Source organism: Clinocottus analis, unplaced genomic scaffold (genome assembly GCF_023055335.1).
Source record: "Clinocottus analis isolate CAN_PGR_092001 unplaced genomic scaffold, fCliAna1.0.p SCAF_15, whole genome shotgun sequence".
Taxonomy (NCBI): domain Eukaryota; kingdom Metazoa; phylum Chordata; class Actinopteri; order Perciformes; family Cottidae; genus Clinocottus; species Clinocottus analis.
In genome coordinates this window covers 18,104,303-18,119,252 of record NW_027175876.1, presented here as the reverse complement: position 1 = coordinate 18,119,252, position 14,950 = coordinate 18,104,303, and positions in this window count along the sequence as shown.

Genomic DNA, 14,950 nt, shown 5'->3' with positions numbered 1-14,950 from the left:
TGTTCCAAAGCCCCCGCCACCAACACGATGCTGCTTTAACGGACACCATCTCCACTCAACAGCTTGAAAGACCTGACGTGGCGTAGCATTAGCATTAGCTCCAGCCGAGGAGGAAACGGGTACAGTGATGTTTAACATGGGCACGGCCAGGCTTTAAACCGCAGAAGGAGTCGATCCTTTCACTTCGTGTTTTACATTCCAGGGTTTGAAAGCTAATCGTAGGAACAGACACGCATTCACCTCGGAGCAGTAAACCCCAGCAGAGCATTTCACTTTTCCAGAAAGGCCCAATAAAGACCATCAATGAGATATTCTGTTGAGCTGTGACGGCGTATTGACCGGCGTCTAGCGAGGAAGAGCATTTTAATTGTGATGTGCACTCACACACACACACACACACCCTCCTTTAGTGATCAGTCCAAGATGGCTGCCGTCTACCTGGAGCCCTTTGTTTATATATGTGTATGTAATACATGTGCCAAGGCCAGATGAGAATCTCTGTTGCAGTACCAAAACAAAGACGGTCAAGGTCAGCAGCGCTCAGATAGCTATCTCTCTGGAGACGGAGCTCAGCTGGTGGCGTGCGATAGAGAGGCCGCTCGCGAGCCCATGAGGCTGATTGCAGACCAGTCAATATCTTCTCAGGGGATCGGCCGGTTCTCGCGGCGCCGTCATTGAGGGGACACGGCTGAGATAGTGACGGCAGCTTAACGGGCTTAACGAGCGCGAGACCACAACGCTCATAACGGACCAAATGTGAGGGAGCAAGATGTTTGACAAAGAGCTGGACGAGAGAGGGAGGAGTGGAAAACATACTTCTTATGAGCGAATGAGACAGGAAGGCAGCAAGGCATCATGTCTCCCTGCCACACTGTGCCACCAACACATGACCTGCTTCTCTGCAGTTAGAAAGTCATTTCAAGTGCTGACATGTCAGTCATTAGAAACCTATAACCTCCATCAGCCAAACACTGGTCTACCTAGAGGGAGCAGCTGTTGGCTGCTTCCTGCAGCCGCTGCAGTGAACGTCACATTATGTAAAAGCGATGTCATGTATGTATAGCAAGAAGGCATGAAATGTTAGAAACACGGGAAAGAAATGCAAATCTTAAACAATTTACTTCCCAAAATGAACTGTTTGCATGGCACTGTATTGTATGTATGCATGTATTTTATTTTCCTGTATGAAGTCAGCGTTCTTAATTTTTTTCCAGTTTTCTTTGCCACGCTGTCGTGACTCATGTTGGTTGTTTCGATGCATATCCTGTAACACCGTGCTGCAAGAGAACAACATGAGTCACAGCTGTTCCAAAACAAAAGCCAGAGGATATTTCATGTGTAAAATAACTGTAAATGACTCTTTTCTATATTTTCTAATGGAAACAAAATATACTATAGAAAGATTTTTGATGACAGAATTTTCGTAAAAAAAGAATAAAAAGGTAAAAAGTTGAACCCAGTAGGCCAGTAATAAACAGTGGAATGTCACCGTGTCTGGATCCTGTGTCACACGCTGCTGTGTCCACGTGTTGTGTCTGTTTCATGCACTCGGTCCTCACATTTAAAGAAGTCATCGCTCCTCAGCAGCCCTTTTGAACAGATTATCAGGGTTTATGAAAGTCACTTTTCACAATAAGAGATTTACAGAATATATGTGAAACACAACTGGTGCAGTTTGCCACACAGCAGGTGAAGCTTCACAGCAAACATGTCAGTGCTCAGCACCACGGTGACGTCTCTCTCGTCATTACAAAGGTCCTCAGTGATGCTGCTGTTATGAAACTACATCACAACTCGATGAGCATCATTCTGTCTGACTGGCACCTGTGTATTTAAGAAGTGTCATTATAAATGAATAACTTCTCTTTTAGGGCAACACACTGAGTCTTAGCAATGGGTTGTAGAACAACACGTGATATCTGATATTTAAACACATATTTATATTATTGTCTCAGCCTTCTTTTGAAAACACAAATCTTCCTGAAGGGCCAGCGTGAAGCGTTCAAATGGATCTATGAGCAGAAAATATAATAAGCATACATGTTTTCCTTAGGTAACAACCACCGTAACACCTGGTTGAGCCGCTTCACGTCTCCACAGAGTTCACCGTGCTCCTCCAGAGCGGACAGAGCGACAGGCTGCAGAGCAGCTGCACGGCGGCTGCTCTGCAGCCTGTCGCTCTGTCCGCTCTGGAGAAGCCCTGCAGCTGCAGAGCAGCCGCCCTGCAGCTGCAGAGCAGCCACCCTGCAGCCGCCCTGCAGCCGCCCTGCAGCCGCCCTGCAGCCGCTCTGCAGCAGCGATACTCGCTGTGCCGCCTGCTCGCTCCAGAAGCAGCGTGACTGCGGTCAGGAGGCCGCTCAGCGAGGAACGTGCACTACCGAGGTTCAGCACTTGGTGGCGCAGCGTTTCCCGGCGTGGAGGCGGAGTCTGTACGGACGAGCACTGCAGCATCCACCACGTCTACTCTCCCTTTAAACCAGGAGCTCCATCATGAATCCTTCTTATGGTCAACAAATCCTCTGAAAAAAGGTCCCATTGCTTCCGCCGCAGTCGTCAAGATATGTTACGCAGACATGGTGTGTTTGGAGCAGCATATTAATAAAATATATAGCAACTCGGCAATATGAATAAGAGGAATATGAATAAGGCTGTGAGTCACAGGATCAAAGAACTGCTGGTTTTGGTCATTTCGTTGGATTTGTTGATTGTAAAATACAAAAGGTCTCCAGCCTCTTGCTCAGAAAGGTAAATGGTGCTTCATGACTGCAGCCATGAGATGCCATGTACTGTGGCATTGAAATGCTTTTGAAAGTATGAGTTTATGTTTCTATAGTTTGACTTCTATACACCTGCAGTCAGGTCTGGTTGTGATGTCACATTTAGAAGATAATGACCGTACCTCAAAGACTGCACATGAGGAGACAGCCTCTCCCGTTGGACCCACTCCGTCAGAACTATCATGGATGTGATGCTGAGACATTACAGGTGAGATATGGATATGGCATCACATGAGATGTTACCTCACAACCCATGTTTCACTGAAATAATGACTAGAATGCATGAAAACGTTGGTGGTGTGATGGATGTGAACGTGTGGACAGGTAGACGGTGTCCTCTGACAACACACCTGCACACAGACAGGGACTGCACCAAGCAGGGCAATGCAACATGTGCAACCACCACCGAGCTTCTTGAATAATCTACATTGCAACCACAGAGCACTGCTGTACTCAGCTCCTCCATCTGTGGTGAGACTTGGATAAACTACGCCATGAAAACACGTGTTTATGTTGTGATGCCCACACAACATTGACTAACCGATGGTTCTGTGATTTCTACTTTTTATGAACAAACACATGAAATATAAACACAAAACATGAGTTTAATGCGTCCATGTGACTCTGGTGAGACGGCAGGTTGTTTGCTCTCTGGTTCAATGTATTTGGAGACTTTGTGAGAGGCTTAGAGTTACTAAAGCAGCACAATAACACCACATTACAGCCATCTGAGGGCAAAACAAAGACTACAGGTATCAGGTTACCAGAGAAACCAGGAACTAGATGTTATCCTAGATGTTGTTGTAATATTCTTTAAAGCTAGCCTCAATGGGAGGTTTTGCTAAACAGAGATGTCCACACTTTAGTACCAGGAGGTCATTGAAGTGACTCAGTCGTGTCGGTTATCCTGTAACTGTTACTGTAAAGTTCTCTTTCAGCTCGTATCGCTTCACCAGCATCTTCATGGCTGTGCGTGAAAGGTTGTATCGATGAGACTGTGAGTTACTGAAATGTTGTTGGAGCTGGTTTGGAGAACTTTACCATGTGAAACATGAGTTGTCTTACTTTAGCTGAACCGTGGCGTCCTCGCGTGATAGTTATGGACCGTTTGAAACGCTCGATGTTAGCAATGTGTTTCTGTTTAGAAACTTCAGTAAACTTTATGCTCACATATTGTTAACCCAGTGGTAACCTCTGCCTCCTGCTTCACACCTGGACAGGTGTGACACATGACTTCTGTTCAGCCTGCATTGTTGTAACATTTGAAACAACACGTTTAGTTTAGCGCATCAACAGCTTTTTGCCTCATGTTGTGTTTTTCAGATGATAACTCCACAAACCAGAGACTAACCTCACTAGTGGCTCTGTCCAAACACTGAGTGAGTCACAGGAACGAGCCGGGGCAAACGCTTTGTTAGCCCCAAGCTAACGGCTCACTAGAGTGCAGTGTGATTAGCCCTAATGATCGAGCATTAGCTAACACGAGCTGCTTGCCACGCGAGAGCAAAAGTGAGAGAAATGATGTGTAGTGTTTTCTGCCTTGAGCTAAAGAGTAACAGCCGTTATACAGCAAAGGTCTATCGGTTAGCACGAGCTCCTGGCTACAGCTAAGCATGTAGCATCAAGCAGCTACCCAACTGTAACTTTCATTGTGTTGATTTAGTCATGAATATTTAAGCTCAGACAGTAAAACAATATGTTTTGAAAGTTTCCAGCTTAGAGACATTGTGCTTCAACGGTGCATTTTAGAAGAGCAGATCATAAATAAAAACACACAGACAACCCGGGGCTTTGAGCACCTTTAGCACCTCTAGCACCTCTAGCACCTCTGGCACCTGTAGCACCTCTAGCACCTGTAGCACCTCTAGCACCTTTAGCACCTCTAGTACCTGTAGCACCTCCAGCACCTGTAGCACCTCTAGCACCTTTAGCACCTGTAGCACCTTTAGCACCTGTAGCACCTCTAGCACCTCTAGCACCTTTAGCACCTCTAGCACCTGTAGCACCTCTAGCAACTTTAGCACCTCTAGCGCCTTTAGCACCTGTAGCAGCTGTAGCACCTCTAGTGCCTTTAGCGTTTCCAGCACCTGTAGCACCTCTAGCACCTTTAGCACCTGTAGCACCTTTAGCACCTGTAGCACCTCTAGCACCTCTAGCACCTTTAGCACCTCTAGCACCTGTAGCACCTCTAGCACCTTTAGCACCTCTAGCGCCTTTAGCACCTCTAGCACCTGTAGCACCTGTAGCACCTCTAGCACCTGTAGCACCTGTAGCAGCTGTAGCACCTCTAGCACCTGTAGCACCTCTAGCACCTTTAGCACCTCTAGCAGCTGTAGCACCTCTAGTGCCTTTAGCACCTCTAGCACCTGTAGCACCTCTAGCACCTCTAGCAGCTGTAGCACCTTTAGCACCTGTAGCACCTCTAGTGCCTTCAGCGTCGTTAGCGCCTCAGCTTTCTGAAAACGCTGGCTACTACACTTATTATTATTGAGTCATAAAGATCAGTACAATGTTGTTTTCTGCAGGAGCTCAGCAGGCTGAACACTCGTCTGTAATCTATTGATATTAAACTGATGTTCACATGGAGGTCATGGCCGATGCAGAGGTCTGTGCGGCTGAGTGAAGTGCGAGTGTCTTCACAGATTGTGAGTGACTTTGTCTAAAGGTTGTCTCACACAGCGGAGGAGTCTCTCAGCTGCGTGACGACGCTGGACGTGTGCACGGCGACATCATCGTGGCTTTTTATAATCCCTGAGCGCTTGGCTTCCTGAGCCGGAGGAGACTGGCAGCAGGAGTGGCTCGCTGTCGTGCGGCGCTCCGCTGCAGAGCGATGGCGCCAAACTGCTTTGGCCGGGGATATTTTTGGATTCCACCTTGTCTTAATCCTGTCCTGATTTTCTAATGGATTATTCATGCTCGCTCTCTTATCACACCTTCTACCCCCCATCTCACCTTCCTCATCCTCCCTCCTGCACGCCTTCCTTCAACACCTGCAGCAGCAGCTTTACCCTTTATATATATATATATATATATATATATATATATATATATATACATATATATATATATAATCTCATCATCATTATGCTTGTACGGTCGCAGCATCGCGGCGTTAGCTCCCACGCTGCGCACCAATCACTTCTATAGAATGTGTTCATTTACAAAGTTCTGCAGTTCTCCATGAACTCCAAAAGTATGAATAAATATGTTCATGAATCAATAATCTTTTCAGCAGCGCTACGTACCTACTAATGTCCTCCACTGCACACCCTTCATTTAAACGGCTTTTCTCCTGAAGTAGTCTGAATTCTCTGCTGAGGACCGCCACGATAATTACTTACTACTCTCTCTCTCTCTCTCTCTCTCTCTCTCTCTCTCTCTCTCTCTCTCTCTCTCTCTCTCTCTCTCTCTGAGGGGAGAGTTGGGCTGGGTGGTAATGAAGGGCAGCTCTTCTGGTGCTCTGCTTGCTTCACGTTGCAGAGGAAGGATCAGGTCTGAGTCCTCACTGCGGCTCCGTGAGGACGCCGTCACGTCGGCCTTTGTTTCTCACAGGAAGTGTGTTCCCGTCCTCTCGCCTCTGGACTTCATCTCTTTACAGTCACACCAGTGCAACGTCTACTGATGCAGACTCTGCGGGTTGAGAGCTGCTGTCCAGTCTGGAATCACCTGTTGTGTTGATGAAGCTTTCTTCATTGTGGCTGAGATTTAAAAAATCAAAAAACGGTATAATTCAGAAAGAAAATCCATTTCCTGCCTTTTAAATAGTTTTGGCCACAAAAGATGAAACATTGAATGATTTAATCTTCCTCTACGTCCTCAAAGCGTTGCATGACAGTCCAGAGAAAATGGAACATGTTTAAATTGTTGTTTAGCTGACATTTCAACAATGTTGACGCGACACCAACCGACTTATTTCACGAGGTTTGAAGAACACGTCTCACCGACGTCTCTTCCTGTCCTGGTGTTCAGGATCTTCTGCCTCTTGTCTCACTGGTTGAAGGGACGTAGCGTAGCATACAAAACAAACCCTTCGTAAAATAAATCTGCTGGTAAAAAGCTCCTTCTCCAACCCAAAAGCATGAAGCTAACCCGCACAGAGTCCTGCTCTGTGAAGGGAAACACTGTGAACCTCAGCAGAACGTGTTGTCCACCACAGAGAAACTGTGCAACATGCTGAGACTCTTCAGTCCTTTGTTGGACCAGTGTGAAGCTTTAGGAGCTTATTGGATGACATGGAATATGCACAACTATGTTTTCAGGAGTGTATAATTATCTATGAATAAGAACGTTGTTTATTTAGGATGAGACTTTCATTTCTATTGAGGGAGCAGGTCCTCTTCCACAGAGTCTGCCATGTTGCATCATGGTCATTTAGCCCACATGGCCAGTTACAGACAGACATGAAGCAGACATGAAGCAGACATGAAGCAGATATGAAGCAGATATGAAGCAGACATGAAGCAGACATGAAGCAGATATGAAGCAGACATGAAGCAGATATGAAGCAGACATGAAGCAGACATGAAGCAGACATGAAGCGGACATGAAGCAGACATGAAGCAGACATGAAGCAGACATGAAGCATGCATGAAGCAGACATGAAGCAGACATGAAGCATGCATGAAGCAGACATGAAGCAGACATGAAGCAGACATGAAGCATGCATGAAGCAGACATGAAGCAGACATGAAGCATGCATGAAGCAGACATGAAGCAGACATGAAGCAGACATGAAGCAGACATGAAGCAGACATGAAGCAGACATGAAGCAGACATGAAGCATGCATGAAGCATGCATGAAGCAGATATGAAGCAGATATGAAGCATGCATAAAGCATGCATGAAGCATGCATGAAGCAGATATGAAGCATGCATAAAGCATGCATGAAGCAGACATGAAGCAGACATGAAGCAGACATGAAGCAGACATGAAGCAGACATGAAGCAGACATGAAGCATGCATGAAGCAGATATGAAGCAGACATGAAGCAGACATGAAGCAGACATGAAGCATGCATGAAGCAGACATGAAGCAGATATGAAGCATGCATAAAGCATGCATGAAGCAGACATGAAGCAGACATGAAGCAGACATGAAGCAGACATGAAGCAGACATGAAGCAGACATGAAGCAGACATGAAGCATGCATGAAGCAGACATGAAGCAGACATGAAGCAGACATGAAGCATGCATGAAGCAGACATGAAGCAGACATGAAGCAGACATGAAGCATGCATGAAGCAGATATGAAGCATGCATAAAGCATGCATGAAGCAGATATGAAGCATGCATAAAGCATGCATGAAGCATGCATAAAGCAGGGGGCGCTTTAGAGGCGGGGCTACAAGGTGACTGACAGGATGACATCGCGGCACAATAAAATAAAGAACTTCTTCTTAAACCTTTGTCACAGTGATTTCAGAGACGATTAAAGCAGTTTAAATGTTTCATTTAGAGTCAGGTTCAACCCAGTTGTGACTAAATCATAGTAAAAAACAAAAGGCGACAGCCAAAATGTCGAGAACGGCAGTCTAAAAAAACAACGGTCGACAGGAAGAAGGTTACATCACTTCCTGTGCCCAGTCCACGCTGCAGCGCGGGCCTGCAGTGTTCTGTCCTGCAGGAACACACTGGTCCTCTCAGGAGAGCTTATGGGACAACATCATATTTTCAGTATTCTTCTACAAACATAAAGTGATATTTTCACTCGGGTTCTCCTTCCTTCTACGAGCGACTGAATGAGGAACTCTCTGGGGAGAACAGATGTTGTTTTCACACGTAAAGAGCGTTAAATAAATAAGCATAAGGTTGTTGTGTCTGGTGGCTACAAACAGCTGGAGCTGCGAGGTTGACTTCCAAATCTCTACAATGATTTATTAGCACAAAGACTCTTCTGTGAAACTCTCTCAGCGCGTTTGACTTCCTCATTCAGCCGGTGACATCATCACAGTGTCCTTTAGCCAATCAGCTCGCCGCTCCAGACAACAGGAAGTGGAGGTTTCCTCGTGTCGTGAAGTGTCAGGTGATTGAAGTGAGGAGTTGAAGATGCTGAAGCGTCTGCAGGATGGAAGCGCTCAGTGTCAGGAGATCCTCACCTGGAACACTGAGGACTAGAAGAAGATTACAGACTTCTTCCATTTATTATCTGATGCACATTTGGAAAAGCAGTATTGATCCAAAAATCCATCACATATTTAATCTGAGACATATTACACGTGTGATTGAAAAACAATAATGAACAAGTTGCCAAGGAACGACTTCCTGAACTGCAGATACTCCTTCACTTGAAGAGCAGTCCTGCCTGAAAAAGAAAATGGGAGGAAGTGAGAAAAAATGAAAATACAGTAAATCAAAATTCTGAGATATTATATCAGGATGTTAGTGTTATGATGTGGAAACAAATGCCAAGTCAAATGATCCATTTCAACGTGTCAACACTAACTAAGTTACCCTTTATCAAGTTATTGAGCATCTCTAACATTGTATCATCATCATTTTCACTTAATAAATTAAAATGTGTTTGGTTGTCATCATTCAACCTGTTATGTATTTATTGTTTATTGACTCCAGGAAACATTTGTTTAGCTTGACAGACATTTATCCGTTTTCTTTTCAATTAAAGTTTGTTCTCCGTGTTTCTCAACGACGTCGTCCATCTGCAGACCATAACCGGGCAGAGAGGGATGATATTCCCACATATACTTATGATGATCACATGACATCACTCATCGCTGCTAACGACCAAAACAAAACAAACGACGGGAGGAGAGGAAGACAGTCCGGTGGACGAGAGACAGAAAGCAGTGGAGTCTTTTCAGTCTGACGCTCTTCCTCCTCTGCTCCTCCTCCTCTGCTCTTCCTCCTCTGCTCCTCCTCCTCTGCTCCTCCTCCTCTGGTCCTCCTCCTCTGCTCTTCCTCCTCTGCTCCTCCTCCTCTGCTCCTCCTCTGCTCCTCCTCCTCTGCTCTTCCTCCATGCTGCCGCTCACATCCATGAATGTTACCTGCTTCTTCCTGCCAGCTTCCTGCCAGCTTCCTGCCAGCTTCCTGCCAGCTTCCTGCCCGGCGCTCCACTCCAGCAGGAGGGCGGCGCTGCCGCCTGGCGGGTTCACACTGCTCCTCTGTAGAGATCCACTCACCCTCCTCTTCCTCACCACCCACACAGGGAGACGAAGAGCAACCAAATGTAAAAGGAGGGAGGAAGTCATTTTGGGTGCAGATAATACAGAAAGGAGGGGAGGAGATAAGGTGTGAAGGAAGAGAGATGAAAGCAGCACCGGGACATTCGATGCTGTGAGGTGTCATAACTTCTCATCTCATTGCTTTGTTCAGGCAGAAGAAGAGCAGGACGGACAGCGAGGAACGAGAGAACAACGACATCTCATCCTGTTCAGAAGCAGGAAGATGAAACACAGAGTTTCATGAGCTGGTGCTGAAGCTGCGTTTCCTGAGCAGAGCAGCTTTGGAAGTTCAGAGAAAGAGCGATGGCGCCCTCTGGAGGACGGTGTGCACACTGCAGCTCCTGTTTTAATGTCAGAGAGAGAGAGAGAGAGAGAGAGAGGGAGAGAGAGAGAGAGAGAGAGAGAGAGAGAGAAAGTGAGCGGAAGACAGAAAGTATCACAGATGTCAGTCTTATTAATAAATAAATAAATGTTGAATTATGTCTTCAGATAAATATGTAACGGCACAATAATTTTATATTAACTTAACATCAGATGGCTGTTGTGTCCACTCTCTGCGTTTATGATAACCATATTTTATTATGCACTAGAGGGCAGTAAAGGCCACTAGAGGGCAGTAGATGCAGTAAAGAACACTAGAGGGCAGTAAAGGCCACTAGAGGAGAGTAAAGGCCACTAGAGGGCAGTAAATGCCACTAGAGGGCAGTAGAGGCAGTAAAGAACACTAGAGGGCAGTAAAGGCCACTAGAGGAGAGTAAAGGCCACTAGAGGGCAGTAAAGGCCACTAGAGGAGAGTAAAGGCCACTAGAGGGCAGTAAAGGCCACTAGAGGAGAGTAAAGGCCACTAGAGGGCAGTAAATGCCACTAGAGGTCAGTAAAGGCCACTAGAGGGCAGTAAAGGCCACTAGAGGTCAGTAAAGGCCACGAGAGGTCAGTAAAGGCCACTAGAGGGCAGTAAAGGCCACTAGAGGTCAGTAAAGGCCACGAGAGGACAGTAAGGACCAGTAGAGGGCAGTAGGGGCCACTAGAGGGCCGTAAAGGCCACCAGAGGGCAGTGAAGGCCACAAAAGGGCAGTAGGGGCCACTACAGGGCAGTAAAGGCCACTAGAGGGCAGTAAAGACCAGTAGAGGGCAGTAGAGGCCACTAGAGGGCAGTAAAGAACAGTAGAGGGCAGTAAAGACCAGTAGAGGGCAGTAGAGGCCACGAGGACACCATACTGTCTATATCATATTATCGCCACACTGCACCTTAACTGCTTCTTTTGCACTCTGGACGGATACAAACGACATTTTGTTGTCACATTACAATAAAGTTGAATCTGCATCTGAAAAAATGGTGTTTCCTCATGAAGCGATGGACCAGCATCTTAAAGTCCGTCCTCCTCAGGACGCTCATGTCCAGCTGGCAACAGGAAGTGGCTCTTGCGGCTGTGTCTCTGGTTCAGGAGCAGAGCGTCGTCCTGCAGCGCCCCCTGCACTCGGGTCAGATGACAGCATTTAAAAGCGTTTCTGTCTTGTTGTCAACGGGCTGAGGTCATATTTAAACACCCGGCCTGTCAGAATTCATCGTTTATAAAGCTTTATTCCAACATGAACGCTCACTAGTAGCTCATTCATGAAGAGTTATACATGTTTTATTCTTTATTAATACGCTTGGGTTTCATACTTTATAAATGATGAATTCCACATTTATGAATGAAGTATTGATGACTTACATATGATTAATAAGATCATTTATGAATGAAGTGTTCATGAAATATGATTAATACGATCATTATGAATGAAGTGTTCATGACTTATATATGAATAATAAGATCATTATGAATGAAGTGTTCATGACTTACAGATGATTAATAAGATCATTATGAATGAAGTGTTCATGATATATGATTAATAAGATCATTATGAATGAAGTGTTCATGACTTATAGATGATTAATAAGATCATTATGAATGAAGTGTTCATGATATATGATTAATAAGATCATTATGAATGAAGTGTTCATGACTTATAGATGATTAATAAGATCATTATGAATGAAGTGTTCATGACTTATAGATGATTGATAAGATCATTATGAATGAAGTGTTCATGACTTATAGATGATTAATAAGATCATTATGAATGAAGTGTTCATGACTTATATATGATTGATAAGATCATTATGAATGAAGTGTTCATGACTTATAGATGATTAATAAGATCATTATGAATGAAGTGTTCATGACTCCATCACCTCGTTCAGAAAGCCTTTCCTGCTTCGACCAGCTGTTGCCACGACGATACAAGCCCTCTGTTGTCTGACATCACGAGCTGTAGACTTAAGACTTCCCTTAATTAAATCTAATGGGCCGACCTCCAGACCATAAAGACTCAGAGCAAACACACGCATCATGCACGGCGCTTCACTTCCTTTATTCCACTTCAAGCAACAGTTTGAGTCCACGGCTTCACGCTGCCGGTGGACTCAGAGGTTCCTCTTCAAGACTTTGCTTCGTTCCTGGAGGTCCTGGTTCTCCGAGCTGACAGGAAACACATGCAGGCCAGCGGCCTCCAGACTGAACTCTTTAAATACGCTTCATGTTCCTCATCATTCATGTTAAAGCATCAGTCGTTGCATATCTAGAACAGGTTTTCAGTCGGTGGACGGTGAACGCGCGTCGACCTCAATGTGATGTGAGACAGTGAAGAGTAGGTCAGTGGGTAAACTGCTAAAGCTGAATAATTAAAGTCGTCGCTCTTCCAGTAATGAAGTGGAGATAATTGAATCTGAGGGTTTGGCCTCGTGGGGCCGATGTGAGGGATGAGCGCCGTCCTCTAATGAAGGAGCTGAGAGAGAAACTGGCTGAGGAATCGACCTTCTTTCTGTTCAAAACATTTCACATGATTTCTTTTTTTTTCTCCAAGAAAATATATATTTCTGCCTCCAGGGCTGTTGTAGTTCCTGCTAAACGCTTCAGTCCCAACAGACTCCTGCTGTGACCCCAAAGCGACGCCGTCTCCAACACGTGGAACACAGCGCGTTGAGAAGAAACCTCCTCAAGACTCAAACTTTCAACGTTTCATCGAACTTTCTCCACATTTCTGAACTGCGCAGAGAGTTATTTATTATTCATGATCCAGTAGTTTATACTCTCTTCTTGTCGTACTCCAGATGCTCGGTGGGATGGTCCGTGGACGTTGCTCTCCATGGATACGCTGCACGGTGGAGTTCAGCGTGCATCTGTCCATCAACTGCCTCTCTGAGTCATGAACACGTGTAATGTCAAGAAAAACACACGGAAATGAAATACAGACCAACCAAACAAATCTATATCAACATAGAAATGTTTCCAATAAGTCAATGAATATTTTTCCAGGAGGACAAAGTGTGAAAGTGTCTTGATGTCTTCATTTGTCAGCTCATTTAGTTTTTCATCTTTATGTTGAGGTTAGCGTGTTGTAGCTGGTCTCAACGTGACTTTGTTGTCTTCCTACAAACACTGAATGTGTTTCACTACAAGTTTCTGATGTTATTCTGTTTGTTTCACTGTCGACCGTCCATGAAGCAGCGAAGCAACAACTCCGTCTTTCAACACTTCCCAGCTGCCCTCCGGTCTTAGACTGTGTGTTCCTACTGATGACACACACACACACACACATAACCACGAGCATATTATGTAAGTCACATGTTCATACTTACATGTCTTTCTGAAGCAGCTCTGATGTTTTTAGAAAACTCCATCAGGAGCAGCTGCTGCATGTTTTGGGGTTTCAGCTGTGGAGGAAAACTCTCTCGTAGTTTTTAATGCAGCAGAGTGACTGAAATAAACTGCTTGTAGTGATGAAGGAACGCGTGTGGCTCCCTGGTGAATAGTTTTTGATCACATTAAAGCTCGATGGTACGAAGAACAAGAAGAACGAGCTGTGCGACGCGGCTGTTGGTTGTGTTACCGTCATGAGACTCACATGAGACACGATGACATGGAGGAACACAGCAGGACCATCGACCTCGGGCTCATTCAGAAGAATAAAGAGTCTGTTGGTGGTTTCCAGTTCAAGCATCACATCCAGGTACAAACAGCCTCGAAGAGGATACATGACATCATCATAATGTATGAAGCAGCAAATCCACAGACACGGTTGAATAAAGTGAATAAAGTCAATTTATTATGTCAGTGCAAACAAGCATTATGGTTATGTTTAGTGATTGACATAATCAAAACAGAGGTGGTGTACAAAGCTTAATACAGTATGTAAGTGTGCAGAGATGGGAACACAACAGTAGTGGACATTATAAACTCTGGAAACAGTATTTATGTGCAGCACATTTGTTGGCACAAACATCTCATCCACCAACTAACGAGCAATCCCTGAGATTCAGTTAGGAACCTGACGACGGCGTCATCCCCTCACAGCGGGCCGCGTCGCCCTCGCTTCAGGGTTCACACACGTGTATTTGAAATATGAAATCTTAAGGCTTGAATTCAACGCCTGTGATTATCAAAGGGACTTTGTGTTGTTTAGATGGAAGGGAGAGCCTGCGCTGCGAAGCCTTCTCGAGATGCAGGAACATGAGTCCTGATTCAAAGAACACCGTCAGCTTCCTGTTGGCTTCAACCCTCACATCAACCCCGCCAGCCAATCACGTGACAGCATTTCACCCGCCAACAGACGACAAGAAAGAAAACAACATTCTTTCAAAAATATATTCAATCAATTAACACATCAACCATTACTGGTAAGCGTTTGGATGCAGCAGCCGTCATGAGCTGCAGGTGGACGTGTCGTCACCTTCAGGACTGTGTGCGCTGCCTCACGCAGGGCTTTGTGTAACGGTACTCACACCGAGAGATGGTGGCCAAAATAACACAAACACCTGTGCAGTGTATTGTAATCCAACAGAAAGTCCTGTAAAACATGGTTCTGTGTTGATTTGCATCAGATTGTGCGAGCGTGAGAATATTGTATGAAACAGTTTTTGTCGTTCTTCCATTCATGTGATCGTCCTGAAT